The following is a 15171-nucleotide window of genomic DNA, read 5'->3' as shown; positions in this document are numbered from 1 at the left end:
TCTTGGACAGGTCCTCCCATAGCCACAGCCTTCACCACGGAGACAATTCAAGGCAGCAGGTACAGGAAAGCACCATCACCTTCCGATTTCCCTCCATGTTACACACCACCTTGATTTAGACATAATTTTGGTATTCCCCCATATCATTTGGTCTAAGTCCTTCCTAATAGCACTGTGGATGTACCTACGCCAGGTGGACTGCAGCGGTTCAAGAAGGGGCTCACCATCTTGAGGGTAATTGGGGTGGCATGGTGGCACAGTGGTTAGCACTGCTGCCTCTCAGCGCCAGGAACTGGGGTTCAATTCCCGGCTTGGGTCACTATGTGGAGTTTGCACGTTCTCCCCTTGTCTGCGTGGGTTTCCTCCGGGTGCTCCGGTTTCCTCCCACAGTCCAACGATGTGTGGGTTAGGTGGATTGGTCATGCTAAATTGTCTCTTAGTGTCAGGGCGACTAGCGAGGATAAATGCATGGGGTTATGGGGATGTGGCCTGGGTGGGATTGTGGTCGGTGCAGACTCGATGGGCCGAATGGCCTCCTTCTGAACTGTAGGGATTCTGTAAATTAGGGATGGGTAATAAATGCTGGACGAGCCAGTGATGCCCACTTCCTGAACATGAGTTTCTTAAAAAAAAATCTTTCTCTGTTGCTGTCATGTTGCGAGTAGGTGTTAACCTCAAATCGCGTTCGAGGGAGAACAGGGAGTTCCTTGCTATCTGGACTCGGGTTTCTCTCGCAAGCAGTACCACAAAAAGCTGATGAGCTGACCATGCATCTTATTACTGTTGTTGTGATCTTGCTGGTGTGCAGAATGACGGCTCTGCTTTCTTACATCGTCATGGTGTGGAGATGCGGGCGTTGAACTGGGGTAAGAACAGTAAGAAGTCTCACAACACCAGGTTAAAGTCCAACAGGTTTATTTGGTAGCACAAGCCACAAGCTTTCGGAGCGCCGCTCCTTCCATCACCTGATGAAGAGGCAGCGCTCCGAAAGCTAGTGGCTTGTGCTACCAAATAAACCTGTTGGACTTTAACCTGGTGTTGTGAGACTTCTTACTGTTCTTGCATCGCAGCAGTCGTTGCACTTTGCAGTAAGATACAGAGGGCGGGATTTTCCAGTTCCGTGGCGTGTCTTGCGGCGGCAGCCCGCTATTGGCCATTGGAGGGATCATCTGGTCCCACTACTGTCAAAGGGGTTTCCTGTTGTATATACCCCCCCCCCCCCGCCGCCGGGAGCTGGGAGACCCTGCCAGTAGGAACAGCTGGGAAATTCCAGCTTATATTTGAAATAATTAGCCATTTCTGAGAGATGTGATTGGTTTCCATAGCAATCTAATCTTGTTGATCATCGTGAATGCATTTTGCAAAATAGGGGGAAGTTTAAAGGATGTCACTGTTGTTAACAGTTCTTGTAATGGGCGTGTCAGGGTGTTTGATTAAGCCTTTTTAAAAATACGATTTAAGCTTAGCCCTGCCGATACCCACAGTCCAAAAATGTGCGGGTTAGGTTGATTGGCCATGCTGAATTACTCAGTGTTAGGGGGATGTCAGGGGATTAGCAGGGTAAATATGTGGGGTTATGGGAATAGGGCCTGGGTGGGATTGTTGTCAGTGCAGATTCGATGGGCTGAATGGCCTCCTCCTGCGTTGTAGGTATTCTATGATTGTGTTAAAGTGGCTCAATTGCTTTGTTTATCAAAATGGTGGATTTCAGCTGACATCTGTAAAAGTCCAAGGGGAGGTGCACATGCGAGCTTAAAGCCAATGAACCCATCTGGTTCACTCATGTCCTTTAGGGAAGGAAATCTGCTGCCCTGACCTGGTCTGGCCTACATGTGACTCCAGAGCCACAGCAATGTGGTTGACTCTCAACTGCCCTCCAAGGACAACTCGGGATGGGCAATAAATGCTGGCTCAGCCAGCGGCACCCATCTCCCACAAATGAATTTTAAAAAACTCAGGGAAACCGGCGCAAATGGCTTCCTTGTATTGTTTTGTAGGCCAGTGGCAGCAGCAAGGTACCAGTACCTTTAGGGTGGCACAGTGGTTAGCACTGCTGCCTCACAGCACCAGGGATCCGGGTTCAATCCCGGCCTTGGGTGACTGTCTGTTTGGAGTCTGCACGTTCTCCCCGTGTCTGCGTGGGTTTCCTCCGGGTGCTCCGGTTTCCTCCCACAATTGAAAGATGTGCGGGTTAGGTGGATTGGCCGTGTTAAATTGCCCCTTAGTGTCAGGGGGACTAGCTAGGGTAAATAATGTGGGGTACAGGGATTGGGCCTGGGTGGGATTGGTGTTGGTGCAGGCTCGATGGGCCAGATAGCTTCCTCTTGCACTGTAAGGATTCTATGATGAGAATAGGAATTCCGCTTAGTTACAGGTTCAGATATGTTCACCCATTCTTCAATGACACTTGGCTCACCTTCCCGATGTGTCTCAGTTAATATCCTCATCACAGTCATAGAGTCGTAGAGGTTAATAGCATGGAGACAGGCCTTTCGGTCCAACTTGTCCATGCTGTCCTTTTTTTGTAACCGCAGAGCTAGTCCCAATTGCCTGCGTTTGGTTCATATCCCACTATACCCATCTTACCCATGTAACTATCTAAATGCTTTTTAAAAGACAGAATTGTACCCGCCTCTACTACTACCTCTGGCAGCTCATTCCAGGCACTCACCACCCTCTGTGAGAAAAAATTGCCCCTCTGGACCCTTTTGTATCTCTCCCCCCTCACCTTAAACCTATGCCCGCTAGTTTTAGACTCTCCTATCTTTGGAAAAATATGTTGACTATCTACCTTATCTATGCCCCTCAGTATTTTATAGATCTCTATAAAATCACCCCTAAGCCTCCAACACTCCAGGGAAAAAAAAAATCCCAGTCTATTCAGCCTCTCTTTATAACTCAAACCGTCAAGTCTCAGTAGCATCTTAGTAAATATTTTCTGCACTCTTTCTAGTTTAATAGTATCCTTTCTATAATAGGGTGACCAGAACTGTACACAGTATTCCAAGTGTGGCCTTACCAATGTCTTGTACAACTTCAACAAGACGTCCCAACTCCTGTATTCAATGTTCTGACCAATGAAACCAAGCATGATGAATGTCTTCACCACTCTGTCCACCTGTGACTCCACTTTCAAGGAGCTATGAACCTGTACCCCTCGATCTCTTTGATCTGTAACTCTCCCCAACGCCCTACCATTAACTGAGTAAGTCCTGCCCTGGTTCAATCTACCAAAATGCATCACCTCGTATTTATCTAAATTAAACTCCATCTGCCATTCGTCAGCCCACTGGCTGACCAAGATCCAAGCCTTGATTTTTGTATACAGACTTGCTCAGCAGCACGTTAATCCCTATAATTAAATAGTTAAAGATAATTAGAATGAATAGAAAAGGTAAAGAACCCATGTATAGATGTAGCCCAATCAGCCGCATTCTTCACGTTACGTTAATGGACCATGAGGACTTTGTACGAGTCTTTACGAGATTAAAATTCAACCCATGGGCAGGATAAATCATTATCTCTGGGTATGTATCACAGAAACCCTACAGTGCAGAAGGAGGCCATTCGGCCCATCGAGTCTGCCCCGACCACAATCCCACCCAGGCCCTACCCCCACATATATTTACCCGCTAACCCCTCTAACCTACGCATCTCAGGACTCTAAGGGACAATTTTTAACCTGGCCAATCAACCTTACCCGCACATCTTTGGACTGTGGGAGGAAACCGGAGCACCCGGAGGAAACCCACGCAGACACGAGGAGAATGTGCAAACTCCACACAGACAGTGATCCAAGCCGGGAATCGAACCCAGGTCCCTGGAGCTGTGAAGCAGCACTGCTAACCACTGTGCTACCCTGCCGCCCACTCTGTCTAAATGCAGAATGAGTGGAGATGCCAGCATTGGACTGGGGTAAACACAGTAAGAAGTCTCACAACACCAGGTTAAAGTCCAACAGGTTTATTTGGTAGCAAAAGCCACTAGCTTTCGGAGCGCTGCTCCTTTGTCAGGTGAGTGAGGAGTTGTGTTCACAAACAGGGCATATAAGGACACAAACTCAATTTACAAACTAATGGTTGGAATGCGAGTCTTTACAGGTAATCAAGTCTTAAAGGTACAGACAATGTGAGTGGAAAGAGTGTTAAGCACAGGTTAAAGAGATGTGTATTGTCTCCGGACAGGACAGTTAGTGAGATTTTGCAAGTCCAGGCAAGTCGTGGGGGTTACAGATAGTGTGACATGAACCCAAGATCCCGTTTGAGGCTTTTTCCCCTAACCTACACATCTTTTGGACTGTGGGAGGAAACTGGAGCACCTGGAGGGAACCCACATAGTCACGGGGAGAGCATGCAAACTCCATGGCCAATCCACCTAACCTACACACCTTTGGACCCGAAGAGGCAATTTAGCATGGCCAATCCACCTAACCTACACATCTCTTAGACTGTGGGACGAAACCCGAGCACCCGGAGGAAAAATGTGCAGACTCCACACAGATAATGACCAGAGGCGAGAATTGAACCCGGGTCCCTGGCGCGGTGAGGTAGCAGTGCTAACCACTGTGCCACCGTGCCACTTTGGGAGTTTAGTGTACACAACCGAGCTGTTCGGATGTGCTGGCCTTGGAGGAGGTTCACAGAAATGATCCCAGGAATGAAGGGTTTGTCATATGAGGAGCGGTTGAGGAATCTGGGTCTATACTCAATGGAGTTTAGAAAGATGAGAGGGAATCTAATTGAATCTTACAGAACACTGCGAGGCCTGGATAGAGTAGACATGGAGAGGATGTTTCCACCAGTGGGAGAGACTAGAACTCGAGGGCACAACCTCAGAGTGAAGGGACGCTCCTTTAAAACTGAGATGAGGAGGAATTTCTTCAGCCAGAGAGTGTTAAATCTGCAGAACTCATTGCCACAGAGGAGGCCGGGTCTTTGAGTGTCTTTAAGACAGAGATAGATAGGTTCTTGATTAATAAGGGGATCGGGTTACGGGGAGAAGGCAGGAGAATGGGGATGAGAATCATATCAGCCATGATTGAATGGCGGAGCAGACTCGATGGGCCGAGTGGCCTAAAGCTGCTTCTGTAACTTATAGTCTTGTTTCATGCAGAACAGCAGGGACCACGTTTCAGACAGACTTAATTGGTTGTAAGTCTGGGAGAGCATGAGATTGAGAAAAGGTGATGCATAATCATCTGTGAAAAAGTAAATTAATCCCCACGAGAATCTTTGTTCATGAACATAATTTTGTATCGATGGGTAGCTGTAATGCCTTTACCATCTTTCAAATGCCCTTTAATTGCCCACAACAATTTAATTCCTCTCAACATGTTAAAGTACATAATGACAAGCCATTGTATGACTAAAATCACACTATGATTCTATCATTAATGCATAGCCTGCAGAATAAAAAATATACATCCCTTAAGGGGACTGTAGTATCTATCCGAATCAGAACAGCTTTTAACACTTCTGGCAGCTTCAAGAGAGGGCATTTATTCTCCAATTTGCATTTTAAAATTTGCAACCTAAAGCGAGTGTTTATAACTTACTGATGGATTATGATTTTTATTATAAAGCTATTCCAACATTATTACAGAGCAGCAATTCTATTAGTGTTCGCCTTATCAAGCGGGCTTTAAACGACGGCCAGTGAAGTCATCAAGTTTCTTTGTGTCCAATCAAATTTCGGGAGTTGCAGCGCAAGATGCAGTTTGCTAATTGGTTCTGATGAAAGGCAATAATATCCCTTAGGATAATTGGTAAGGCCTTTGACACATTGAGAAGGGGCTCTAGGGGAATGCCAGTCCGTGTGTGTGGAGTGTTGCGGGGTGGGGGGGTGCATTTAGCCAGTTACATGGGTTAGAGGGGTATGGGCCAAACGCGGGCAATTGGGACTAGCTTAATGGTTTTTTAAAAAAAGGACGGCATGGACAAGTTGGGCCAAAGGGCCTGTTACCTTGCTGTGTGACTCTATGACTCTATTTCCTTCCCTAAAGGACATTAGTGATCCAGATGGGTTTTTCCAACAATCGACAATGATTTCATGGTCATCAGTAATTCTTAGTTCCAGATTTTTTAAATTGAATTCAAATTCCACCATCTGCCGTGGTGGGATTCGAACCCGGGTCCCCAGAGCATTAGCTGAGTTTCTGGATTAATAGACTGGCAATAATACCACAAGGCTATTGCTCCCCCTATTGGCAGGAGTTCCCTGAGAGGCTGGCGGGATTGGCAGGGGTCCCCTGGGAGGCTGGCAGGATTTAGAGAGGATGAACCCCCACACGGTGGCACAGTGGTTAGCACTGCTGCCTCACAGCACCAGGGACCCGAATTCGATTCCTGGCTTGGGTCACTGTCTGTGTGGAATCTGCACACTCTTCTCGTGTCTGCGTGGGTTTCCTCCGGGTGCTCTGGTTTCCTCCCACAGTCCAAAAGATGTGTGGGTTAGGTGGATGGGCCATGATAAATTGCCCCTTAGTGTCAGGGGGACTAGCTAGGGTAAATACATGGGGTTATGGGGATAGGGCCTGGGTGGGATTGTGGTCGGTGCAGACTCGATGGGCTGAATGACCTCCTTCTGTGCTGTAAGGATTCTATGAAAAGCCTTTGGAGTCTCGAACAGCTGAGCAAAAAGTAACATAGCACTGGCCTAATATGGGGAGTACACACAGTAAGAAGTTTAACAACACCAGGTTAAAGTCCAACAGGTTTATTTGGTAGCAAAAGCCACACAAGCTTTCGAGGCTCTGAGCCCCTTCTTCAGGTGAGTGGGAATTCTGTTCACAAACAGAACTTATAAGACACAGACTCAATTTACATGAATAATGGTTGGAATGCGAATACTTACAACTAATCCAGTCTTTAAGAAACAAAACAATGGGAGTGGGGAGAGCATCAAGACAGGCTAAAAAGATGTGTATTGTCTCCAGACAAGACAGCCAGTGAAACTCTGCAGGTCCACGCAACTGTGGGAGTTACAAATAGTGTGACATAAATTCTGATTCTAGGATCGCATGATAAAGACTCAGGAGGAAAAAAGCAGAAATATTTATGTGAAATAGTGTGACATAAACCCAATATCCCGGTTGAGGCCGTCCTTGTGTGTGCGGAACCTGGCTATCAGTTTCTGCTCCGCGACTCTGCGCTGTCGTGTGTCGCGAAGGCCGCCTTGGAGAACGCTTACCCGAATATCAGAGGCCGAATGCCCGTGACCGCTGAAGTGCTCCCCAACAGGAAGAGAACAGTCTTGCCTGGTGATTGTCGAGCGGTGTTCATTCATCCGTTGTCGCAGCGTCTGCATAGTTTCCCCAATGTACCATGCCTCGGGACATCCTTTCTTGCAGCGTATCAGGTAGACAACGTTGGCCGAGTTGCAAGAGTATGTACCGTGTACCTGAATTTATGTCACACTATTTGTAACTCCCACAGTTGCGTGGACCTGCAGAGTTTCACTGGCTGTCTTGTCTGGAGACAATACACATCTTTTTAGCCTGTCTTGATGCTCTCCCCACTCCCATTGTTTTGTTTCTTAAAGACTGGATTAGTTGTAAGTATTCGCATTCCAACCATTATTCATGTAAATTGAGTCTGTGTCTTATAAGTTCTGTTTGTGAACAGAATTCCCACTCACCTGAAGAAGGGGCTCAGAGCCTCGAAAGCTTGTGTGGCTTTTGCTACCAAATAAACCTGTTGGACTTTAACCTGGTGTTGTTAAACTTCTTACTGTGTTTACCCCAGTCCAACGCCGGCATCTCCACATCATGACTAATATGGGGAACCACTATTTACAGAAACATCCCAATGCAATCAGGACACAATTAAAAAGGAAAGAAATTGGATAGAAAATTCCAGAGGTTTGTAAGGAAGTAGTAATTGAGAGATAAGTGAGACACTATATGACATACATAGAACATAGAACATTACAGCGCAGTACAGGCCCTTCAGCCCTCGATGTTGCACCGACCAGTGGTACCAATCTAAAGCCCCTCTAATCTACACTATTCCAATATCATCCATATGTTTGTCCAATAACCATTTGAATGCTTTTAATGTTGACGAGTCCACTACTGCTGCAGGCAGGGCATTCCACGCCCTTACTACTCTCTGAGTAAAGAACCTACCTCTAACATCTGTCCTATATCTCTCACCCCTCAATTTAAAGCTATGTCCCCTCGTGCTAGCCAACACCATCCGAGGAAAAAGGCTCTCACTATCCACACTATCTAATCCTCTGATCATCTTGTATGCCTCTATTAAGTCACCTCTTAACCTTCTTCTCTCCAACGAAAACAACCTCAAGCCCCTCAGCCTTTCCTCATACGATTTTCCCACCATACCAGGCAACGTTCTGGTAAATCTCCTCTGCACCCTTTCCAACACTTCCACATCTTTCCTATAATACGGCGACCAGAACTGTACGCAATACTCCAAATGCGGCCGCACCAGAGTTTTGTACAGTTGCAGCATGACCTCCTGGCTCCGAAACTCAATCCCTCGACCAATAAAAGCTAACACACCGTACGTCTTCTTAACAACCCTATCAACCTGGGTGCCAACTTTCAGGGATCTATGCATATGGACACCCAGATCCCTCTGTTCATCCACACTACTAAGTATCTTACCATTAGCCCAGTACTCTGTATTCCTGTTACTCCTTCCAAAGTGAATCACCTCACACTTTTCCGCATTAAACTCCATTTGCCACCTCTCAGCCCAGCTCTGCAGCTTATCTATGTCCCTCTGTAACCTGCCACTTCCCTCCGCACTGTCTACAACTCCACCGACTTTAGTGTCATCCGCAAATTTACTAATCCATCCTTCCACGCCCTCATCCAGGTCATTAATAAAAATGACAAACAGCAGTGGCCCCAAAACAGATCCTTGCAGTACACCACTAGTAACTGAACTCCAGGATGAATATTTCCCATCAACCACCACCCTTTGTTTTCTTACAGCTAGCCAATTCCTGATCCAAACCACTAAATCACCCTCAATCCCATGTGTCCGTATTTTCTGCAAAAGCTTACCATGGGGAACCTTATCAAACGCTTTGCTGAAATCAATATACACCACATCAACCGCTTTACCCTCATCCACCTCTTTGGTCACCTTCTCAAAGAACTCAATAAGGTTTGTGAGGCACGACCTACCCTTCACAAAACCGTGCTGACTATCCCTCATCAAATTATTCCTTTTTAGGTGATTACAAATCCTATCTCTTATAATCCTTTCTGATATGTTATTGTCTTGAAATTGGAATGGACAGCTTAAGTAGACAAGTTACAATAATCGACAAAAAGGCGATTAACTGTATAAAATAGACATAGTTCACCTGTCCTATCTGAAACTTAAAAACAAGGTTTAAGAATCGTGGTAGCTACAATTCCGTGTATATGTGTAGCTGCAGTCTTTTAAGATTCACAGGGCCTCTGAAATATGCCTCGACTATCCGAGATTGCCCTCCAGTTTACACTGGTTAACCAGACTGTGACGCAGTTGTCACTGTGTTACCCACTTTAAGAAAATAGAGTGTCAATTCTCCCGTGACTGAGAGGTGTTGAAGCGAATCCCTGAGCCGCCAATTAGATGCCATAAATTCTGAAAATGGAACGGTGAATGTTTGACATTGCCTCCTTTTCCTGTAATACCCTCTTTAACACAGTTGCTGATTTGGAAAACATAATTACCAAAATGACTGACTGCCCCTGGAGACTCCTGTTCCATCCCGCTCCAACCCCCCCCCCCCCCCCCCCCCCCTCCCCCGCTGCATCACCCTCCAACAAAGGTCACTGGCCTTGGATTTATGGATGTCACTGTTTTAAATCTAAATGCGCTTTTGATTTTGATAGCTGGTTCGATGCACAGTAAATTGTCCTAGAATTTCAATTGCAGCCTCTGAGTTTGCAGCCCCTCATTTTCTTTCTGCAGACGATGCTGGTGATGATCAGAATATTGTTTTCCACAGAGTGGAAACACATTGGACCAGTTCGAAGAGACGACTGGTGGAATGATAAATGATATTTTGCTTCAGGGCTAAAAAAAAAAACTTTGCCAAAATCTTCAATCCCACCTTCCTACTGCCTTGATTTTTACCTTAAAAGCATTGTCATAAAATCATAGAATCCTACAGTGAATTCAACACTCGCACGAAAGCAAAAGATCACAGTTGCTGGAAATCATTAGAATCCCTACAATGCAGAAAGAGGCCATTAGGCCCATTGAGTCTGTACCAACAACAATCCCACACCCCCATAACCCCACGTATTTACCCTAGCTAGTCCCCCTGACACTAAGGGGCAATTTAGAAACATAGAAAAACTACAGCACAAACAGGCCCTTCGGCCCACAAGTTGTGCCCAACACATCCCTACCTTCTAGACCTACCTATAACCCTCCATCCTATTATGCTCCATGTACTCATCCAGGAGTCTCTTAAAAGACCCTATTGAGTTCGCCTCCACCACCACTGACGGCAGCCGATTCCACTCGCCCACCACCCTCTGTGTGAAAAACTTACCCCTAACATCTCCCCTGTACCTACCCCCCAGCACCTTAAACCTGTGTCCTCTGGTAGCAGACATTTCCACCCTGGGAAAAAGCCTCTGAGAGTCCACCCGATCTATGCCTCTCAACATCTTATACACCTCTATTAGGTCTCCTCTCATCCTTCGTCTCTCCAAGGAGAAAAGACCGAGCTCCCTCAGCCTATCCTCATAAGGCATGCCACTCAATCCAGGCAACATCCTTGTAAATCTCCTCTGCACCCTTTCAATCTTTTCCACATCCTTCCGATAGTGAGGCGACCAGAACTGAGCACAGTACTCCAAGTGGGGTCTGACCAATCCAACTAACCTGCACATCTTTGGACTATGGGTGGAAACCAGCGCACCGGAAGGAAACCCACGCAGACATGGGGAGAACGTGTCAACTCCACACACAGTCAGCCAAGACCGGAATTAAAACTGGGTCCCTGGTGCTGTGAGGCAGCAGTGCTAACCATCGTGCTGTCCATTCTGAAATAAAACCAGAAAGCGCTGGGAAATCTCAGCAGGTCTGACAGCACCTGTGGAGAGAGAGAAGCAGAGTTAACGTTTTGAGCCTGTCTGACTTGGGCTAAGCCATGGGGTACAGGTCTCTGGCACAGAGTCTGCCCCTGTTGCTCAGAAGGGAAGGGGGAAGAGGAGTAGAGCATTAGTCGTTGGGGACTCCATAGTTAGGGGGACAGATAGGAGATTCTGTGGGAACGAGAGGGACTCACGGCTGGTGTGTTGCCTCTCGGGTGCCGGGGTCCATGATGTTTCGGATCGTGTTTTCGGGATTCTTAAGGGGGAGGGGGACCAGCCCCAAGTCGTGGTTCACATTGGCACCCAAGACATAGGTAGGAAAAGAGATGGGGACGTAAGGCAGAAATTCAGGGAGTTAGGGAGGAAACTTAGAGCTAGAACAAACAGAGTTGTTATCTCTGGTTTGTTACCCGAGCCACGTGCTAGCGAGGAGAGGAATAGGGAAAGAGAGCAGTTGAACACGTGGCTACAGGGATGGTGCAGGAGGGAGTGATTCAGATACCTGGATAATTGGGGGTCATTCTGGAGTAGGTGGGACCTCTATAAACGGGATGGTCTACACCTGAACCAGAGGGGTACCAATATCCTGGGGGGGGGAAATTTGCTAATGCTCTTCAGGAGGGTTTAAACTAATTCAGCAGGGGGATGGGAACCTGAATTGTAGCTCCAGTGTACAGGAGGTTGAGAGTAGTGAGGTCATGAATAAGGTTTCAAGGTCGCAGGAGTATACCGGCAGGCAGGAAGGTGGTTTGAAGTGTGTCTACTTCAACACCAGGAGCATCCGGAATAAGGTGGGTGAACTTGCAGCATGGGTTGGTACCTGGGACTTCGATGTTGTGGCCATTTCGGAGATATGGATAGAGCAGGGACAGGAATGGTTGTTGCAGGTTCCGGGATTTAGATGTTTCAGTAAGAGCAGGGAAGGTGGTAAAAGAGGTGGAGGTGTGGCATTGTTAGTCAAGGACAGTATTACGGTGGCAGAAGGGACGTTTGATGAGGATTCGTCTACTGAGGTAGTTTGGGCTGAGGTTAGAAACAGGAAAGGAGAGGTCACCCTGTTGGGAGTTTTATATAGGCCTCCGAAAAGTTCCAGAGATGTAGAGGGAAGGATTGCAAAGATGATTCTGGATAGGAGCGAAAGTAACAGGGTAGTTGTTATGGGGGACTTTAACTTTACAAATATTGACTGGAAAAGCTATAGTTCGAGTACTTTAGATGGGTCAGTTTTTGTTCAATGTGTGCAGGAGGGTTTCCTGACACAGTATGTAGATAGGCCAACAAGAGGCGAGGCCACATTGGATTTGGTACTGGGTAATGAACCAGGCCAAGTGGTAGATTTGGAGGTAGGTGAACACTTTGGTGATAGTGACCACAATTCGGTTACGTTTACTTTAGCGATGGAAGGAGATAGGTATATACCGCAGGGCAAGAGTTATAGCTGGCGGAAAGGAAATTATGATGTGATTAGGCGTGATTTAGGATGCATAGGATGTGGAAGGAAACTGCAGGGGATGGGCACAATTGAAATGTGCAGCTTGTTCAAGGAACAGCTACTGCGTGTCCTTGATAAGTATGTACCTGTCAGGCACAGAGGAAGTGGTCGAGCGAGGGAACCGTGGTTTACTAAAGAAGTTGAATCTCTTGTGAAGGAGACTTGTGTAAAGATAAGAAGTGAAGGCTCAGTTAGGGCGCTTGAGAGTTACAAGTTAGCCAGGAAGGACCTAAAGAGAGAGCTAAGAAGAGCCAGGAGGGGACATGAGAAGTCTTTGGCTGATAGGATCAAGGAAAACTCTAAAGCTTTCTATAGGTATGTCAGGAATAAAAGAATGACTAGGGTAAGATTAGGACCAGTCAAGGACAGTAGTGGAAAGTCGTGCGTGGAGTCCGAAGAGCTAGGAGAGGCGCTAAATGAATATTTTTCGTCAGTATTCATTCAGGAAAAATACAATGTTGTCGAGGAGAATACTGAGATTCAGGCTATTAGACTAGATTAGATTAGACTAGACAGGATGGAGGTTCATAAGGAGGAGGTGTTAGCAATTCTGGAAAGTGTGAAAATAGATAAGTCCCCTGGGCCAGATGGGATTTATCCTAGGATTCTCTGGGAGGCTAGGGAGGAGATTGCAGAGCCTTTGGCTTTGATCTTTATGTCATCATTATCTACAGGAATAGTGCCAGAAGACTGGAGGATAGCAAATGTTGTCCCCTTGTTCAAGAAGGGGAGTAGAGACAACCCTGGTAATTATAGACCAGTGAGCCTTCCTTCTGTTGTGGGCAAAGTTTTGGAAAGGATTATAAGAGATAGGATTTATAATCATCTAGAAAGGAATAATTTGATTAGGGATAGTCAACACGGTTTTGTGAAGAGTAGGTCATGCCTCACAAACCTTATTGAGTTCTTTGAGAAGGTGACCAAAGAGGTGGATAAGGGTAAAGCAGTTGATGTGGTGTATATGGATTTCAGTAAAGCTTTTGATAAGGTCCCCCACGGTAAGCTATTGCAGAAGATACGGAGGTATGGGATTGAGGGTGATTTAGCGGTTTGGATCAGGAATTGGCTAGCTGTAAGAAGACAGAGGGTGGTAGTTGATGGGAAATGTTCATCCTGGAGTTCAGTTACTAGTGGTGTACCGCAAGGATCTGTTTTGGGGCCACTGCTGTTTGTCATTTTTATAAAAGGGCGTCACGGTAGCACAGTGGTTAGCACTGCTGCTTCACAGCCCCAGGGACCTGGGTTCGATTCCCGGCTCGGGTCACTGTCTGTGCGGAGTTTGCACCTTCTCCCTGTGTCTGCGTGGGTTTCCTCCACGTGCTCCGGTTTCCTCCCACAGTCCAAAGATGTGCAGGTTAGGTTAATTGGCCAAGCTAAATTGCCCCTTAGTGTCCCGGGATGCGTAGATTAGAGGGATTAGTGGGTAAATATGAGGGTTAGAGGGATTAGCAGGTAAATATGTAGGGATACGGGGATAGGGCCTGGGTGGGATTGTTGTCGATGCAGACTCAATGGGCCAAATGGCCTCTTTCTATGGTTTCTAAATGACCTGGATGAGGGCGTAGAAGGATGGGTTAGTAAATTTGCGGATGACACCAAAGTCGGTGGAGTTGTGGACAGTGCGGAAGGATGTTGCAGGTTACAGAGGGACATAGATAAGCTGCAGAGCTGGGCTGAGAGGTGGCAAATGGAGTCTAATGCAGACAAGTGTGAGGTGATTCACTTTGGAAGGAGTAACAGGAATACAGAGTACTGGGCTAATGGTAAGATACTTGGCAGTGTGAATGAGCAGAGAGATCTCGGTGTCCATGTGCATAGATCCCTGAAAGTTGGCACCCAGGTTGATAGGGTTGTTAAGAAGGCGTACGGTGTGTTAACTTTTATTGGTCGAGGGATTGAGTTTCGGAGCCATAAGGTCATGTTGCAGCTCTACAAAACTCTGGTGCGGCCGCACTTGGAGTATTGCATACAGTTCTGGTCACCGTATTATAGGAAAGATATGGAAGCATTGGAAAGGGTGCAGAGGAGATTTACCAGGATGTTGCCTGGTATTGTGGGAAGGTCTTATGAGGAAAGGCTGAGGGACTTGAGGCTGTTTTCGTTAGAGAGAAGAAGGTTAAGAGGTGACTTAATAGAGGCATATAAGATGATCAGAGGATTAGATAGGGTGGACAGTGAGAGCCTTTTTCCTCGTATGGTGATGGCTAACACGAAGGGACATAGCTTTAAATTGAGGGGTGATAGATGTAGGACAGATGTCAGAGGTAGGTTCTTTACTCAGAGTAGTAAGGGCGTGGAATGCTCTACCTGCAACAGTCGTGGATTGCCAACATTAAGGGCGTTTAAATGTTCATTGGATAAACATATGGATGATCTTGGAATAGTGTAGGTTAGATGGGCTTTAGATTGGTTTCACAGGTCGGCGCAACATCGAGGGCCGAAGGGCCTGTACTGCGCTGTAATGTTCTATGACTTCCTCAGTGCTGAGGAAAGGGAGAAATCTGCTTATTTATGTTATTAAAACACCTCATCATTTTGAACACCGCAATCAAATCTCCATGAACCTTCTCTGCTCTGAAGAGAGCAATCCCAAGGTCTCTAATCTTTCCAT

The 15171-nt window shown here is 46.6% G+C and overlaps 1 protein-coding gene across 1 annotated transcript in view; it reads left to right on the top strand.

The window, feature by feature from the left end:
• LOC144487895 (cadherin-23-like) overlaps positions 1-15171 on the top strand; it is a gene marked incomplete at both ends in the record, with an annotated part of 83004 nt that overhangs the window by 58954 nt on the left and 8879 nt on the right. The gene's annotated exons all lie outside the window — the stretch shown is intronic.

Source organism: Mustelus asterias, unplaced genomic scaffold (assembly GCF_964213995.1).
Source record: "Mustelus asterias unplaced genomic scaffold, sMusAst1.hap1.1 HAP1_SCAFFOLD_1107, whole genome shotgun sequence".
Lineage (NCBI taxonomy): Eukaryota > Metazoa > Chordata > Chondrichthyes > Carcharhiniformes > Triakidae > Mustelus > Mustelus asterias.
This window is presented reverse-complemented; position numbering and strand designations above follow the sequence as displayed.